Source organism: Erythrolamprus reginae, unplaced genomic scaffold (genome assembly GCF_031021105.1).
Source record: "Erythrolamprus reginae isolate rEryReg1 unplaced genomic scaffold, rEryReg1.hap1 scaffold_74, whole genome shotgun sequence".
NCBI classification, from domain to species: domain Eukaryota; kingdom Metazoa; phylum Chordata; class Lepidosauria; order Squamata; family Dipsadidae; genus Erythrolamprus; species Erythrolamprus reginae.
In genome coordinates, this window is record NW_027248818.1 from 235,971 (window position 1) to 252,507 (window position 16,537).

Genomic DNA, 16,537 nt, shown 5'->3' on the forward strand with positions numbered 1-16,537 from the left:
TCCGAGTTCCAAGTTTGGAATTCCGAGTTCGGAATTCCGAGTTCCGAATTCCGAATTCCGAGTTCCGAGTTCGGAATTCCGACTTCGGAATTCCGAGTTCACAATTCCAAGTTTGGAATTCCGAGTTCCGAATTCCGAGTTCCAAGTTTGGAATTCCGAGTTCAGAATTCCGAATTCCAAATTCCGAATTCCGAGTTCCGAGTTCGGAATTCCGACTTCGGAATTCCGAGTTCACAATTCCAAGTTTGGAATTCCGAGTTCCGAATTCCGAGTCCAAGTTCGGAATTCCGAGTTCAGAATTCCAAATTCCGAGTTCCGAATTCCGAGTTCCAAGTTCGGAATTCCAAGTTCGGAATTCCGAGTTCCGAATTCCGAGTTCCAAGTTCGGAATTCCGAGTTCAGAATTCCAAGTTCGGAATTCCATGTTCGGAATTCCGAGTTCCGACTTCAAAATTCCGAGTTCCGAATTCCGAGTTCCAAGTTTGGAATTCCGAGTTCGGAATTCCGAGTTCCGAGTTCGGAATTCCGAGTTCAGAATTCCAAATTCCGAGTTCAGAATTCCGAGTTCCGAGTTCGGAATTCCGAGTTCAGAATTCCAAATTCCGAGTTCGGAATTCCGAGTTCCAAGTTCGGAATTCCGAGTTCGGAATTCCGAGTTCGGAATTCCGAGTTCCGAGTTCGGAATTCCGAGTTCAGAATTCCGAGTTCGGAATTCCGAGTTCCGAGTTCAGAATTCTGAGTTCAGAATTCCAAATTCCGAGTTCCGAATTCCGAGTTCCAAGTTCCAAGTTCGGAATTCCGAGTTCAAAATTCCGAGTTCCGAATTCCAGGTTCCAAGTTCGGAATTCTGAGTTCGGAATTCCGAGTTCGGAATTCCGAGTTCCAAGTTCGGAATTCCGAGTTCGGAATTCCGAGTTCGGAATTCCGAGTTCCAAGTTCGGAATTCCGAGTTCCGAATTCCGAGTTCCGAATTCCGGGTTCCAAGTTCGGAATTCCGAGTTCAAAATTCCGAGTTCCGAATTCCGAGTTCCAAGTTCGGAATTCCGAGTTCAAAATTCCGAGTTCCGAATTCCGATTTCCAAGTTCGGAATTCCGAGTTCGGAATTCCGAGTTCCGAATTCCGAATTCCGAGTTCCGAGTTCGGAATTCCGACTTCGGAATTCCGAGTTCACAATTCCAAGTTTGGAATTCCGAGTTCCGAATTCCGAGTTCCAAGTTTGGAATTCCGAGTTCAGAATTCCGAATTCCGAATTCCGAATTCCGAGTTCCGAGTTCGGAATTCCGACTTCGGAATTCCGAGTTCACAATTCCAAGTTTGGAATTCCGAGTTCCGAATTCCGAGTCCAAGTTCGGAATTCCGAGTTCAGAATTCCAAATTCCGAGTTCCGAATTCCGAGTTCCAAGTTCGGAATTCCAAGTTCCGAATTCCGAGTTCCGAATTCCGAGTTCCAAGTTCGGAATTCCGAGTTCAGAATTCCAAATTCCGAGTTCCGAATTCCGAGTTCCGAGTTCGGAATTCCGAGTTCAGAATTCCAAATTCCGAGTTCGGAATTCCGAGTTCCAAGTTCGGAATTCCGAGTTCGGAATTCCGAGTTCGGAATTCCGAGTTCCAAGTTCGGAATTCCGAGTTCGGAATTCCGAGTTCGGAATTCCGAGTTCCGAATTCCGAGTTCGGAATTCCGAGTTCCGAATTCCGAGTTTGGAATTCCGAGTTCAGAATTCCAAATTCCGAGTTCCAAGTTTGGAATTCCGAGTTCGGAATTCCGAGTTCCGAATTCCGAATTCCGAGTTCTGAGTTCGGAATTCCGACTTCGGAATTCCGAGTTCACAATTCCAAGTTTGGAATTCCGAGTTCCGAATTCCGAGTTCCAAGTTTGGAATTCCGAGTTCAGAATTCCGAATTCCGAATTCCGAGTTCCGAGTTCGGAATTCCGACTTCGGAATTCCGAGTTCACAATTCCAAGTTTGGAATTCCGAGTTCCGAATTCCGAGTCCAAGTTCGGAATTCCGAGTTCAGAATTCCAAATTCCGAGTTCCGAATTCCGAGTTCCAAGTTCGGAATTCCAAGTTCGGAATTCCGAGTTCCGAATTCCGAGTTCCAAGTTCGGAATTCCGAGTTCAGAATTCCATGTTCGGAATTCCGAGTTCCGACTTCAAAATTCCGAGTTCCGAATTCCGAGTTCCAAGTTTGGAATTCCGAGTTCGGAATTCCGAGTTCCGAGTTCGGAATTCCGAGTTCAGAATTCCAAATTCCGAGTTCAGAATTCCGAGTTCCGAGTTCGGAATTCCGAGTTCAGAATTCCAAATTCCGAGTTCAGAATTCCGAGTTCCGAGTTCGGAATTCCGAGTTCCGAATTCCGAGTTCCAAGTTCGGAATTCCAAGTTCGGAATTCCGAGTTCCGAATTCCGAGTTCCAAGTTCGGAATTCCGAGTTCAGAATTCCATGTTCGGAATTCCGAGTTCCGACTTCAAAATTCCGAGTTCCGAATTCCGAGTTCCAAGTTTGGAATTCCGAGTTCGGAATTCCGAGTTCCGAGTTCGGAATTCCGAGTTCAGAATTCCAAATTCCGAGTTCCGAATTCCGAGTTCCGAATTCCGAATTCCGAGTTCCGAGTTCGGAATTCCGAGTTCCGAATTCCGAGTTCCAAGTTCGGAATTCCGAGTTTGGAATTCCGAGTTTGGAATTCCGAGTTCCGAGTTCGGAATTCCGAGTTCAGAATTCCAATTTCCGAGTTCCGAATTCCGAGTTCCAAGTTCGGAATTCCGAGTTCAAAATTCCGAGTTCCGAATTCTGAGTTCCAAGTTCGGAATTCCGAGTTCGGAATTCCGAGTTCGAATTCCGAGTTCAGAATTCCGAGTTCCAAGTTCGGAATTCCGAGTTCAGAATTCCAAATTCCGAGTTCAGAATTCCGAGTTCCGAGTTCGGAATTCCGAGTTCAGAATTCCAAATTCCAAGTTCCGAATTCCGAGTTCCAAGTTCGGAATTCCGAGTTCGGAATTCCGAGTTCCGAATTCCGAGTTCCAAGTTCGGAATTCCGAGTTCAGAATTCCGAGTTCGGAATTCCGAGTTCCAAGTTCGGAATTCCGAGTTCGGAGTTCCGAGTTTGGAATTCCGAGTTCCGAGTTCGGAATTCCGACTTCGGAATTCCGAGTTCACAATTCCAAGTTTGGAATTCCGAGTTTCGAATTCCGAGTCCAAGTTCGGAATTCCGAGTTCAGAATTCCAAATTCCGAGTTCCGAATTCCGAGTTCCAAGTTCGGAATTCCGAGTTCCGAATTCGGAGTTCCGAGTTCGGAATTCCGAGTTCAGAATTCCAAGTTCGGAATTCCAAGTTCGGAATTCCGAGTTCCGACTTCAAAATTCCGAGTTCCGAATTCCGAGTTCCAAGTTTGGAATTCCGAGTTCGGAATTCTGAGTTCGGAATTCCGAGTTCCGAGTTTGGAATTCCGAGTTCAGAATTCCAAATTCCGAGTTCCGAGTTCGGAATTCCGAGTTCAGAATTCCAAATTCCGAGTTCCGAATTCCGAGTTCCAAGTTCGGAATTCCGAGTACGGAATTCCGAGTTCCGAATTCCGAGTTCCAAGTTCGGAATTCCGAGTTCAGAATTCCGAGTTCCGAATTCCGAGTTCCAAGTTCGGAATTCCGAGTTCAGAATTCCAAATTCCGAGTTCCGAATTCCGAGTTCCGAGTTCGGAATTCCGAGTTCAGAATTCCAAATTCCGAGTTCCGAATTCCGAGTTCCAAGTTCGGAATTCCGAGTTCGGAATTCCGAGTTCCGAATTCCGAGTTCCAAGTTCGGAATTCCGAGTTCGGAATTCCGAGTTCGGAATTCCGAGTTCCGAATTCCGAGTTCGGAATTCCGAGTTCCGAATTCCGAGTTCGGAATTCCGAGTTCAGAATTCCAAATTCCGAGTTCCAAGTTCGGAATTCCGAGTTCAAAATTCCGAGTTCCGAATTCCGAGTTCCAAGTTTGGAATTCCGAGTTCGGAATTCCGAGTTCCGAATTCCGAATTCCGAGTTCCGAGTTCGGAATTCCGACTTCGGAATTCCGAGTTCACAATTCCAAGTTTGGAATTCCGAGTTCCGAATTCCGAGTTCCAAGTTTGGAATTCCGAGTTCAGAATTCCGAATTCCAAATTCCGAATTCCGAGTTCCGAGTTCGGAATTCCGACTTCGGAATTCCGAGTTCACAATTCCAAGTTTGGAATTCCGAGTTCCGAATTCCGAGTCCAAGTTCGGAATTCCGAGTTCAGAATTCCAAATTCCGAGTTCCGAATTCCGAGTTCCAAGTTCGGAATTCCAAGTTCGGAATTCCGAGTTCCGAATTCCGAGTTCCAAGTTCGGAATTCCGAGTTCAGAATTCCAAGTTCGGAATTCCATGTTCGGAATTCCGAGTTCCGACTTCAAAATTCCGAGTTCCGAATTCCGAGTTCCAAGTTTGGAATTCCGAGTTCGGAATTCCGAGTTCCGAGTTCGGAATTCCGAGTTCAGAATTCCAAATTCCGAGTTCAGAATTCCGAGTTCCGAGTTCGGAATTCCGAGTTCAGAATTCCAAATTCCGAGTTCGGAATTCCGAGTTCCAAGTTCGGAATTCCGAGTTCGGAATTCCGAGTTCGGAATTCCGAGTTCCGAGTTCGGAATTCCGAGTTCAGAATTCCGAGTTCGGAATTCCGAGTTCCGAGTTCAGAATTCTGAGTTCAGAATTCCAAATTCCGAGTTCCGAATTCCGAGTTCCAAGTTCCAAGTTCGGAATTCCGAGTTCAAAATTCCGAGTTCCGAATTCCAGGTTCCAAGTTCGGAATTCCGAGTTCGGAATTCCGAGTTCGGAATTCCGAGTTCCAAGTTCGGAATTCCGAGTTCGGAATTCCGAGTTCGGAATTCCGAGTTCCAAGTTCGGAATTCCGAGTTCCGAATTCCGAGTTCCGAATTCCGGGTTCCAAGTTCGGAATTCCGAGTTCAAAATTCCGAGTTCCGAATTCCGAGTTCCAAGTTCGGAATTCCGAGTTCAAAATTCCGAGTTCCGAATTCCGATTTCCAAGTTCGGAATTCCGAGTTCGGAATTCCGAGTTCCGAATTCCGAATTCCGAGTTCCGAGTTCGGAATTCCGACTTCGGAATTCCGAGTTCACAATTCCAAGTTTGGAATTCCGAGTTCCGAATTCCGAGTTCCAAGTTTGGAATTCCGAGTTCAGAATTCCGAATTCCGAATTCCGAATTCCGAGTTCCGAGTTCGGAATTCCGACTTCGGAATTCCGAGTTCACAATTCCAAGTTTGGAATTCCGAGTTCCGAATTCCGAGTCCAAGTTCGGAATTCCGAGTTCAGAATTCCAAATTCCGAGTTCCGAATTCCGAGTTCCAAGTTCGGAATTCCAAGTTCCGAATTCCGAGTTCCGAATTCCGAGTTCCAAGTTCGGAATTCCGAGTTCAGAATTCCAAATTCCGAGTTCCGAATTCCGAGTTCCGAGTTCGGAATTCCGAGTTCAGAATTCCAAATTCCGAGTTCCGAATTCCGAGTTCCAAGTTCGGAATTCCGAGTTCGGAATTCCGAGTTCGGAATTCCGAGTTCCAAGTTCGGAATTCCGAGTTCGGAATTCCGAGTTCGGAATTCCGAGTTCCGAATTCCGAGTTCGGAATTCCGAGTTCCGAATTCCGAGTTTGGAATTCCGAGTTCAGAATTCCAAATTCCGAGTTCCAAGTTCGGAATTCCGAGTTCAAAATTCCGAGTTCCGAATTCCGAGTTCCAAGTTTGGAATTCCGAGTTCGGAATTCCGAGTTCCGAATTCCGAATTCCGAGTTCTGAGTTCGGAATTCCGACTTCGGAATTCCGAGTTCACAATTCCAAGTTTGGAATTCCGAGTTCCGAATTCCGAGTTCCAAGTTTGGAATTCCGAGTTCAGAATTCAGAATTCCGAATTCCGAGTTCCGAGTTCGGAATTCCGACTTCGGAATTCCGAGTTCACAATTCCAAGTTTGGAATTCCGAGTTCCGAATTCCGAGTCCAAGTTCGGAATTCCGAGTTCAGAATTCCAAATTCCGAGTTCCGAATTCCGAGTTCCAAGTTCGGAATTCCAAGTTCGGAATTCCGAGTTCCGAATTCCGAGTTCCAAGTTCGGAATTCCGAGTTCAGAATTCCATGTTCGGAATTCCGAGTTCCGACTTCAAAATTCCGAGTTCCGAATTCCGAGTTCCAAGTTTGGAATTCCGAGTTCGGAATTCCGAGTTCCGAGTTCGGAATTCCGAGTTCAGAATTCCAAATTCCGAGTTCAGAATTCCGAGTTCCGAGTTCGGAATTCCGAGTTCAGAATTCCAAATTCCGAGTTCCGAATTCCGAGTTCCAAGTTCGGAATTCCGAGTTCGGAATTCCGAGTTCCGAATTCCGAGTTCCAAGTTCGGAATTCCAAGTTCAAAATTCCGAGTTCCGAATTCCAGGTTCCAAGTTCGGAATTCCGAGTTCGGAATTCCGAGTTCGGAATTCCGAGTTCCAAGTTCGGAATTCCGAGTTCGGAATTCCGAGTTCGGAATTCCGAGTTCCAAGTTCGGAATTCCGAGTTCAAAATTCCGAGTTCCGAATTCCAGGTTCCAAGTTCGGAATTCCGAGTTCGGAATTCCGAGTTCGGAATTCTGAGTTCCAAATTCGGAATTCCGAGTTCGGAATTCCGAGTTCGGAATTCCGAGTTCCAAGTTCGGAATTCCGAGTTCGGAATTCCGAGTTCCGAATTCCGGGTTCCAAGTTCGGAATTCCGAGTTCAAAATTCCGAGTTCCGAATTCCGAGTTCCAAGTTCGGAATTCCGAGTTCAAAATTCCGAGTTCCGAATTCCGATTTCCAAGTTCGGAATTCCGAGTTCAGAATTCCGAGTTCCGAATTCCGAATTCCGAGTTCCGAGTTCGGAATTCCGAGTTCAGAATTCCAAGTTCGGAATTCCATGTTCGGAATTCCGAGTTCCGAATTCAAAATTCCGAGTTCCGAATTCCGAGTTCCAAGTTCGGAATTCCGAGTTCGGAATTCCGAGTTCTGAATTCCGAGTTCCAAGTTCGGAATTCCGAGTTTGGAATTCCGAGTTCCGAGTTCGGAATTCCGAGTTCAGAATTCCAAATTCCGAGTTCCGAATTCCGAGTTCCAAGTTCGGAATTCCGAGTTCAAAATTCCGAGTTCCGAATTCTGAGTTCCAAGTTCGGAATTCCGAGTTCCAAATTCCGAGTTCCAAGTTCGGAATTCCGAGTTCGGAATTCCGAGTTCGGAATTCCGAGTTCCAAGTTCGGAATTCCGAGTTCGGAATACCGAGTTCGGAATTCCGAGTTCCAAGTTCGGAATTCCGAGTTCCGAATTCCGAGTTCCGAATTCCGAGTTCCAAGTTCAGAATTCCGAGTTCAAAATTCCGAGTTCCGAATTCCGAGTTCCAAGTTCGGAATTCCGAGTTCAAAATTCCGAGTTCCGAATTCCGAGTTCCAAGTTCGGAATTCCGAGTTCCGAATTCCGAGTTCCGAATTCCGAATTCCGAGTTCCGAGTTCGGAATTCCGAGTTCCGAATTCCGAGTTCCAAGTTCGGAATTCCGAGTTTGGAATTCCGAGTTCGGAATTCCGAGTTCCGAGTTCGGAATTCCGAGTTCAGAATTCCAAATTCCGAGTTCCGAATTCCGAGTTCCAAGTTCGGAATTCCGAGTTCAAAATTCCGAGTTCCGAATTCTGAGTTCCAAGTTCGGAATTCCGAGTTCGGAATTCCGAGTTCGGAATTCCGAGTTCAGAATTCCGAGTTCCAAGTTTGGAATTCCGAGTTCAGAATTCCAAATTCCGAGTTCAGAATTCCGAGTTCCGAGTTCGGAATTCCGAGTTCAGAATTCCAAATTCCAAGTTCCGAATTCCGAGTTCCAAGTTCGGAATTCCGAGTTCGGAATTCCGAGTTCCGAATTCCGAGTTCCAAGTTCGGAATTCCGAGTTCAGAATTCCGAGTTCGGAATTCCGAGTTCCAAGTTCGGAATTCCGAGTTCGGAATTCCGAGTTTGGAATTCCGAGTTCCGAGTTCGGAATTCCGACTTCGGAATTCCGAGTTCACAATTCCAAGTTTGGAATTCCGAGTTTCGAATTCCGAGTCCAAGTTCGGAATTCCGAGTTCAGAATTCCAAATTCCGAGTTCCGAATTCCGAGTTCCAAGTTCGGAATTCCGAGTTCCGAATTCCGAGTTCCGAGTTCGGAATTCCGAGTTCAGAATTCCAAGTTCGGAATTCCAAGTTCGGAATTCCGAGTTCCGACTTCAAAATTCCGAGTTCCGAATTCCGAGTTCCAAGTTTGGAATTCCGAGTTCGGAATTCTGAGTTCGGAATTCCGAGTTCCGAGTTTGGAATTCCGAGTTCAGAATTCCAAATTCCGAGTTCCGAGTTCGGAATTCCGAGTTCAGAATTCCAAATTCCGAGTTCCGAATTCCGAGTTCCAAGTTCGGAATTCCGAGTACGGAATTCCGAGTTCCGAATTCCGAGTTCCAAGTTCGGAATTCCGAGTTCAGAATTCCGAGTTCCGAATTCCGAGTTCCAAGTTCGGAATTCCGAGTTCAGAATTCCAAATTCCGAGTTCCGAATTCCGAGTTCCGAGTTCGGAATTCCGAGTTCAGAATTCCAAATTCCGAGTTCCGAATTCCGAGTTCCAAGTTCGGAATTCCGAGTTCGGAATTCCGAGTTCCGAATTCCGAGTTCCAAGTTCGGAATTCCGAGTTCGGAATTCCGAGTTCGGAATTCCGAGTTCCGAATTCCGAGTTCGGAATTCCGAGTTCCGAATTCCGAGTTCGGAATTCCGAGTTCAGAATTCCAAATTCCGAGTTCCAAGTTCGGAATTCCGAGTTCAAAATTCCGAGTTCCGAATTCCGAGTTCCAAGTTTGGAATTCCGAGTTCGGAATTCCGAGTTCCGAATTCCGAATTCCGAGTTCCGAGTTCGGAATTCCGACTTCGGAATTCCGAGTTCACAATTCCAAGTTTGGAATTCCGAGTTCCGAATTCCGAGTTCCAAGTTTGGAATTCCGAGTTCAGAATTCCGAATTCCAAATTCCGAATTCCGAGTTCCGAGTTCGGAATTCCGACTTCGGAATTCCGAGTTCACAATTCCAAGTTTGGAATTCCGAGTTCCGAATTCCGAGTCCAAGTTCGGAATTCCGAGTTCAGAATTCCAAATTCCGAGTTCCGAATTCCGAGTTCCAAGTTCGGAATTCCAAGTTCGGAATTCCGAGTTCCGAATTCCGAGTTCCAAGTTCGGAATTCCGAGTTCAGAATTCCAAGTTCGGAATTCCATGTTCGGAATTCCGAGTTCCGACTTCAAAATTCCGAGTTCCGAATTCCGAGTTCCAAGTTTGGAATTCCGAGTTCGGAATTCCGAGTTCCGAGTTCGGAATTCCGAGTTCAGAATTCCAAATTCCGAGTTCAGAATTCCGAGTTCCGAGTTCGGAATTCCGAGTTCAGAATTCCAAATTCCGAGTTCGGAATTCCGAGTTCCAAGTTCGGAATTCCGAGTTCGGAATTCCGAGTTCGGAATTCCGAGTTCCGAATTCGGAATTCCGAGTTCGGAATTCCGAGTTCGGAATTCCGAGTTCCGAGTTCGGAATTCTGAGTTCAGAATTCCAAATTCCGAGTTCCGAATTCCGAGTTCCAAGTTCGGAATTCCGAGTTCAAAATTCCGAGTTCCGAATTCCAGGTTCCAAGTTCGGAATTCCGAGTTCGGAATTCCGAGTTTGGAATTCCGAGTTCGGAATTCCGAGTTCCGAGTTCGGAATTCCGAGTTCAGAATTCCAAATTCCGAGTTCAGAATTCCGAGTTCCGAGTTCGGAATTCCGAGTTCAAAATTCCGAGTTCCGAATTCCAGGTTCCAAGTTCGGAATTCCGAGTTCGGAATTCCGAGTTTGGAATTCCGAGTTCGGAATTCCGAGTTCCGAGTTCGGAATTCCGAGTTCAGAATTCCAAATTCCGAGTTCAGAATTCCGAGTTCCGAGTTCGGAATTCCGAGTTCAGAATTCCAAATTCCGAGTTCGGAATTCCGAGTTCCAAGTTCGGAATTCCGAGTTCGGAATTCCGAGTTCGGAATTCCGAGTTCGGAATTCCGAGTTCGGAATTCCGAGTTCCAAGTTCGGAATTCCGAGTTCGGAATACCGAGTTCGGAATTCCGAGTTCCAAGTTCGGAATTCCGAGTTCCGAATTCCGAGTTCCGAATTCCGAGTTCCAAGTTCAGAATTCCGAGTTCAAAATTCCGAGTTCCGAATTCCGAGTTCCAAGTTCGGAATTCCGAGTTCAAAATTCCGAGTTCCGAATTCCGAGTTCCAAGTTCGGAATTCCGAGTTCCGAATTCCGAGTTCCGAATTCCGAATTCCGAGTTCCGAGTTCGGAATTCCGAGTTCCGAATTCCGAGTTCCAAGTTCGGAATTCCGAGTTTGGAATTCCGAGTTCGGAATTCCGAGTTCCGAGTTCGGAATTCCGAGTTCAGAATTCCAAATTCCGAGTTCCGAATTCCGAGTTCCAAGTTCGGAATTCCGAGTTCAAAATTCCGAGTTCCGAATTCTGAGTTCCAAGTTCGGAATTCCGAGTTCGGAATTCCGAGTTCGGAATTCCGAGTTCAGAATTCCGAGTTCCAAGTTTGGAATTCCGAGTTCAGAATTCCAAATTCCGAGTTCAGAATTCCGAGTTCCGAGTTCGGAATTCCGAGTTCAGAATTCCAAATTCCAAGTTCCGAATTCCGAGTTCCAAGTTCGGAATTCCGAGTTCGGAATTCCGAGTTCCGAATTCCGAGTTCCAAGTTCGGAATTCCGAGTTCAGAATTCCGAGTTCGGAATTCCGAGTTCCAAGTTCGGAATTCCGAGTTCGGAATTCCGAGTTTGGAATTCCGAGTTCCGAGTTCGGAATTCCGACTTCGGAATTCCGAGTTCACAATTCCAAGTTTGGAATTCCGAGTTTCGAATTCCGAGTCCAAGTTCGGAATTCCGAGTTCAGAATTCCAAATTCCGAGTTCCGAATTCCGAGTTCCAAGTTCGGAATTCCGAGTTCCGAATTCCGAGTTCCGAGTTCGGAATTCCGAGTTCAGAATTCCAAGTTCGGAATTCCAAGTTCGGAATTCCGAGTTCCGACTTCAAAATTCCGAGTTCCGAATTCCGAGTTCCAAGTTTGGAATTCCGAGTTCGGAATTCTGAGTTCGGAATTCCGAGTTCCGAGTTTGGAATTCCGAGTTCAGAATTCCAAATTCCGAGTTCCGAGTTCGGAATTCCGAGTTCAGAATTCCAAATTCCGAGTTCCGAATTCCGAGTTCCAAGTTCGGAATTCCGAGTACGGAATTCCGAGTTCCGAATTCCGAGTTCCAAGTTCGGAATTCCGAGTTCAGAATTCCGAGTTCCGAATTCCGAGTTCCAAGTTCGGAATTCCGAGTTCAGAATTCCAAATTCCGAGTTCCGAATTCCGAGTTCCGAGTTCGGAATTCCGAGTTCAGAATTCCAAATTCCGAGTTCCGAATTCCGAGTTCCAAGTTCGGAATTCCGAGTTCGGAATTCCGAGTTCCGAATTCCGAGTTCCAAGTTCGGAATTCCGAGTTCGGAATTCCGAGTTCGGAATTCCGAGTTCCGAATTCCGAGTTCGGAATTCCGAGTTCCGAATTCCGAGTTCGGAATTCCGAGTTCAGAATTCCAAATTCCGAGTTCCAAGTTCGGAATTCCGAGTTCAAAATTCCGAGTTCCGAATTCCGAGTTCCAAGTTTGGAATTCCGAGTTCGGAATTCCGAGTTCCGAATTCCGAATTCCGAGTTCCGAGTTCGGAATTCCGACTTCGGAATTCCGAGTTCACAATTCCAAGTTTGGAATTCCGAGTTCCGAATTCCGAGTTCCAAGTTTGGAATTCCGAGTTCAGAATTCCGAATTCCAAATTCCGAATTCCGAGTTCCGAGTTCGGAATTCCGACTTCGGAATTCCGAGTTCACAATTCCAAGTTTGGAATTCCGAGTTCCGAATTCCGAGTCCAAGTTCGGAATTCCGAGTTCAGAATTCCAAATTCCGAGTTCCGAATTCCGAGTTCCAAGTTCGGAATTCCAAGTTCGGAATTCCGAGTTCCGAATTCCGAGTTCCAAGTTCGGAATTCCGAGTTCAGAATTCCAAGTTCGGAATTCCATGTTCGGAATTCCGAGTTCCGACTTCAAAATTCCGAGTTCCGAATTCCGAGTTCCAAGTTTGGAATTCCGAGTTCGGAATTCCGAGTTCCGAGTTCGGAATTCCGAGTTCAGAATTCCAAATTCCGAGTTCAGAATTCCGAGTTCCGAGTTCGGAATTCCGAGTTCAGAATTCCAAATTCCGAGTTCGGAATTCCGAGTTCCAAGTTCGGAATTCCGAGTTCGGAATTCCGAGTTCGGAATTCCGAGTTCCGAATTCGGAATTCCGAGTTCGGAATTCCGAGTTCGGAATTCCGAGTTCCGAGTTCGGAATTCTGAGTTCAGAATTCCAAATTCCGAGTTCCGAATTCCGAGTTCCAAGTTCGGAATTCCGAGTTCAAAATTCCGAGTTCCGAATTCCAGGTTCCAAGTTCGGAATTCCGAGTTCGGAATTCCGAGTTTGGAATTCCGAGTTCGGAATTCCGAGTTCCGAGTTCGGAATTCCGAGTTCAGAATTCCAAATTCCGAGTTCAGAATTCCGAGTTCCGAGTTTGGAATTCCGAGTTCAGAATTCCAAATTCCGAGTTCCGAATTCCGAGTTCCAAGTTCGGAATTCCGAGTTTGGAATTCCGAGTTCCGAATTCCGAGTTCCAAGTTCGGAATTCCGAGTTTGGAATTCCGAGTTCGGAATTCCGAGTTCCGAGTTCGGAATTCCGAGTTCAGAATTCCAAATTCCGAGTTCCGAATTCCGAGTTCCAAGTTCGGAATTCCGAGTTCAAAATTCCGAGTTCCGAATTCTGAGTTCCAAGTTCGGAATTCCGAGTTCGGAATTCCGAGTTCCAAGTTTGGAATTCCGAGTTCGGAATTCCGAGTTCTGAATTCCGAGTTCCGAGTTCGGAATTCCGACTTCGGAATTCCGAGTTCACAATTCCAAGTTTGGAATTCCGAGTTCCGAATTCCGAGTCCAAGTTCGGAATTCCGAGTTCAGAATTCCAAATTCCGAGTTCCGAATTCCGAGTTCCAAGTTCGGAATTCCGAGTTCGGAATTCCGAGTTCCGAATTCCGAGTTCCAAGTTTGGAATTCCGAGTTCAGAATTCCGAATTCCGAATTCCGAATTCCGAGTTCCGAGTTCGGAATTCCGACTTCGGAATTCCGAGTTCACAATTCCAAGTTCGGAATTCCGAGTTCCGAATTCCGAGTTCCAAGTTCGGAATTCCGAGTTCAGAATTCCAAGTTCGGAATTCCATGTTCGGAATTCCGAGTTCCGACTTCAAAATTCCGAGTTCCGAATTCCGAGTTCCAAGTTTGGAATTCCGAGTTCGGAATTCCGAGTTCCGAGTTCGGAATTCCGAGTTCAGAATTCCAAATTCCGAGTTCCAAATTCCTAGTTCGGAATTCCGAGTTCGGAATTCCAAATTCCAAGTTCGGAATTCCGAGTTCCGGGGGAGAGACCTTCCCTTTAAGGTAGAATTAAGGAAAAACTGGGAGAAGTGCGAAGGGGGTTCAGTCAGACATGACAGAGGTGCTGATATACCTGCTGTGTCCGTAGCCTCCATCCCTGAGACCAAACTCCTCATCCATTATGTCAAAGGTTCTTGTCTCCAGAAAGGGGCTGGGGCTGGCTGGCTGACGGTAAAGGGCGCTAGGAAAAACCTGCAACATTTAGGGCCAAAAAATTGGAGTCAGGCTCTCCCAGTTGGATGGATATTGTGACCCCAAAGCTAGAGATTGACCTACTTAATTATTTGGGGAAATTCACCTAAATTGCGATTCCATTGGCCAGATATGGTAGTTATTTCCCAAGCACCCTTGGCCTGGCGTACTCATTTATTTTCAATTTTTAATATTTGGATTTTTCACACCACTTTTATTATTTCTCTCAATAGCTCCAGGCAGTGAATGTATCTAAGATTCCTTCTTCCCCACAAGAACAACCTTGTGAAGGCTGAGAGAGAGACTGGCTTGAGGACACCCACCTGGCTTTCGTGGCTGAGATGGGACTCGTAAGTACTTGGCGGGGTGTTCCATCTTAATTTCACTTGGTTGCCAACTTTTCCTGTTATCAGAAGCATCAAGGAAATGCAGAGATGGCCACAAAGAATGAGAGATGATGCCGACTCCTTTGGAGGTTTTTAAGTGATGATATAAATTGAGTTGGACACAGAATCAAATGGGAAGTCAGGATAGTTTGAAGAGAGATCAGTGTTGGGGGATTTTGTTGGTGTTTCTCAAACTTGGCCCCTTTAAGGCATGGGGGGACTTCAACTCCCAGAATTCTCCACCCAGCCAGCATGCAAAATTCTGGGAGTTGAAGGCATCCGTGCCTCACAGGGACCAACTTTGTGGTTTTTACACAAAGTTTTTATACTGTAATTTCATGAATGCTTTAGGCCAGTGATGGTAAACCTTTTAGACCAGTGGTTCTCAACCTGGGGGTCAGGACCCCTTTGGGGATCGAATGACCATTTCACAGGGGTCGCCTGAGACCGTGGGAAAAGACAAATTTTCCCTGGCATTGGGAACTAAAGCTTCTATTCTGGCATCTTGGAACATATTTTACAATCCGACCAATCAGGCGTTTACAGTCTCTCTGACCTTCCTGCCAATCAGCTCAAAGCTCTGTTGGGAGAATTGGCACTAGACTTATTGTTGGGGGTCACCACAACACAAGGAACTATATTAAGGGGTCGCGGCCTTAGAAAGGTTGAGAACCACTGTTTTAGACCCAGAGTGCCCAAGCTGGAAGGCCAAAGCACTGAAACTCAATGACCAGCTGGCCAATGAGCATTGCAACTCTCAGAAACCCTGGATGAGCTGGGGCATCGGTGCGCCTGCCCACAGAGAGAGCTCTGCGTGCTAACTCTGGCATGTGTGCCATAGGTTCACCATCATGACTTCATCGGTTTGTATTAACCCTAATCTGTTCCTTATTGGTAGGTTAAGGTGACAGTGAAAAGGAAGTACACAGTAGAAGGCTACAGCTGGAAGACAACTTGTAAGTCAACTGCCTGCCTGCCTGATTGATTGATTGACTGACTGACTGACTGACTGATTGATGGATTGATTGTGTGTCATCAAGTTGAATGTTGATGCCTAGCAGCTCATAATCGATTTTCTCCATGGAGATTTGTCCCCAACTTGGCCCTTCAGGCATCCCAATCTGCCCTCTTCCCCACTGTAGCTGCTTACGGGTTCTCTTCTCTTTCCTTCACCTATGTCAGCATTGCAGACTTCTCCAGCAAGTTTGATCAGCATTGATTGACAGCAAGAAAACTGTGTGGATTCTGAGTGGCCATAGAGGAAGATGGATAATATGTCCCCAGTCTGATATTTGAATCTCCCAAAAATTCACCCATTCACACAGTAATCAAACCCAAATTTTCCTTTCCTGCTCTTTCCTTCCACCTTTCCCAGTGTTAGGAACAGCTCCAGAGAGTTGGTTTTCACTTGATGTGCCTCAAATACGACATTTTTAACCTTGTGGTTTTTAGTTGAGGTCTGGGTAGATTGTATCTAAATGATCCTTCTGCAGGAGACCCATCTGCAGAATGTCCATTGTTTCTTCATGCTTCATGCATCTCATGCTAGCAGAAGATGATGGACTCCAGAACTGTAGGATAAAGACAGAGTAGAGAAGGCAGGTGAGAAAAATTGGCCCTGAACTGAGAGAGGATGTGACTGTGTCTCTCCATTTTCCAAACAGGTCAGAAATGGGCATACAGTCAGTATCCTTACGAGATCTCTGTGACCACTGATGGTCCCAATCTTCAGGTTGATGAACCGAGAGACTTCTTTGACTTTCAGACCCAGGAATTCCAGAAAGACAATCGATGGATGAAAGATCAGCACAGTTGTCTTCAGGAGAAAATGGATTAATTTAAGACCACAACAGAAGGCCTGCAGAAAACCTGCAGAAGATTTTGTCATCAGTTAGAGCTAGAGGACGAATCTTTGCTGAAATACAGTGAAGAACTCCACAAAGATCTGTGCGAGGTCTCAAGCTAAATGTCCATCTCAACCAAGGGAAGGCTGACTCTGAGAAAGACCTCGAAGAAGTGAGGAATGTTCTGTCAGAGCTTAAGAAGCACCACCAGAGTCTGAAGCATGGGCCTCCTGATACGGACTACAGTTACCATATGGAAAATGGTGGTGTTGATTTTAATTCTAAGTGGTTTGCGGTTTTTTAGTTGTTAATTCTTGGGGGCACAAACTGTCAGTATTTTAATTTTTCTTGTTATCTGCTGTTGTAAGCATAATAAATGAATACAATAGAATTTTATTGGCCAAGTGTGATTGCACTCACAAGGAATTTGTCTTGGTGCAGATGCTCTCAATGTACATAAAAGAAAAAGATACATTTGTCAAGAATCACGAGGTGCAACACCTAATGATTGTCATAGGGGTCAAATAAGCAATAAAGAAACAATCAAGATTAA

General features: G+C 45.8%; 1 long non-coding RNA gene across 1 annotated transcript; it reads left to right on the forward strand.

Moving 5' to 3' along the window:
- The first annotated feature begins 13,533 nt into the window (after positions 1 to 13,533).
- On the forward strand, positions 13,534 to 16,311 carry LOC139156200 (uncharacterized). Its single transcript, XR_011557273.1, has 3 exons — positions 13,534 to 14,104; positions 15,039 to 15,096; positions 15,805 to 16,311. It is a non-coding gene; the product is annotated as an uncharacterized lncRNA (long non-coding RNA).
- Positions 16,312 to 16,537: the final 226 nt, after the last annotated feature.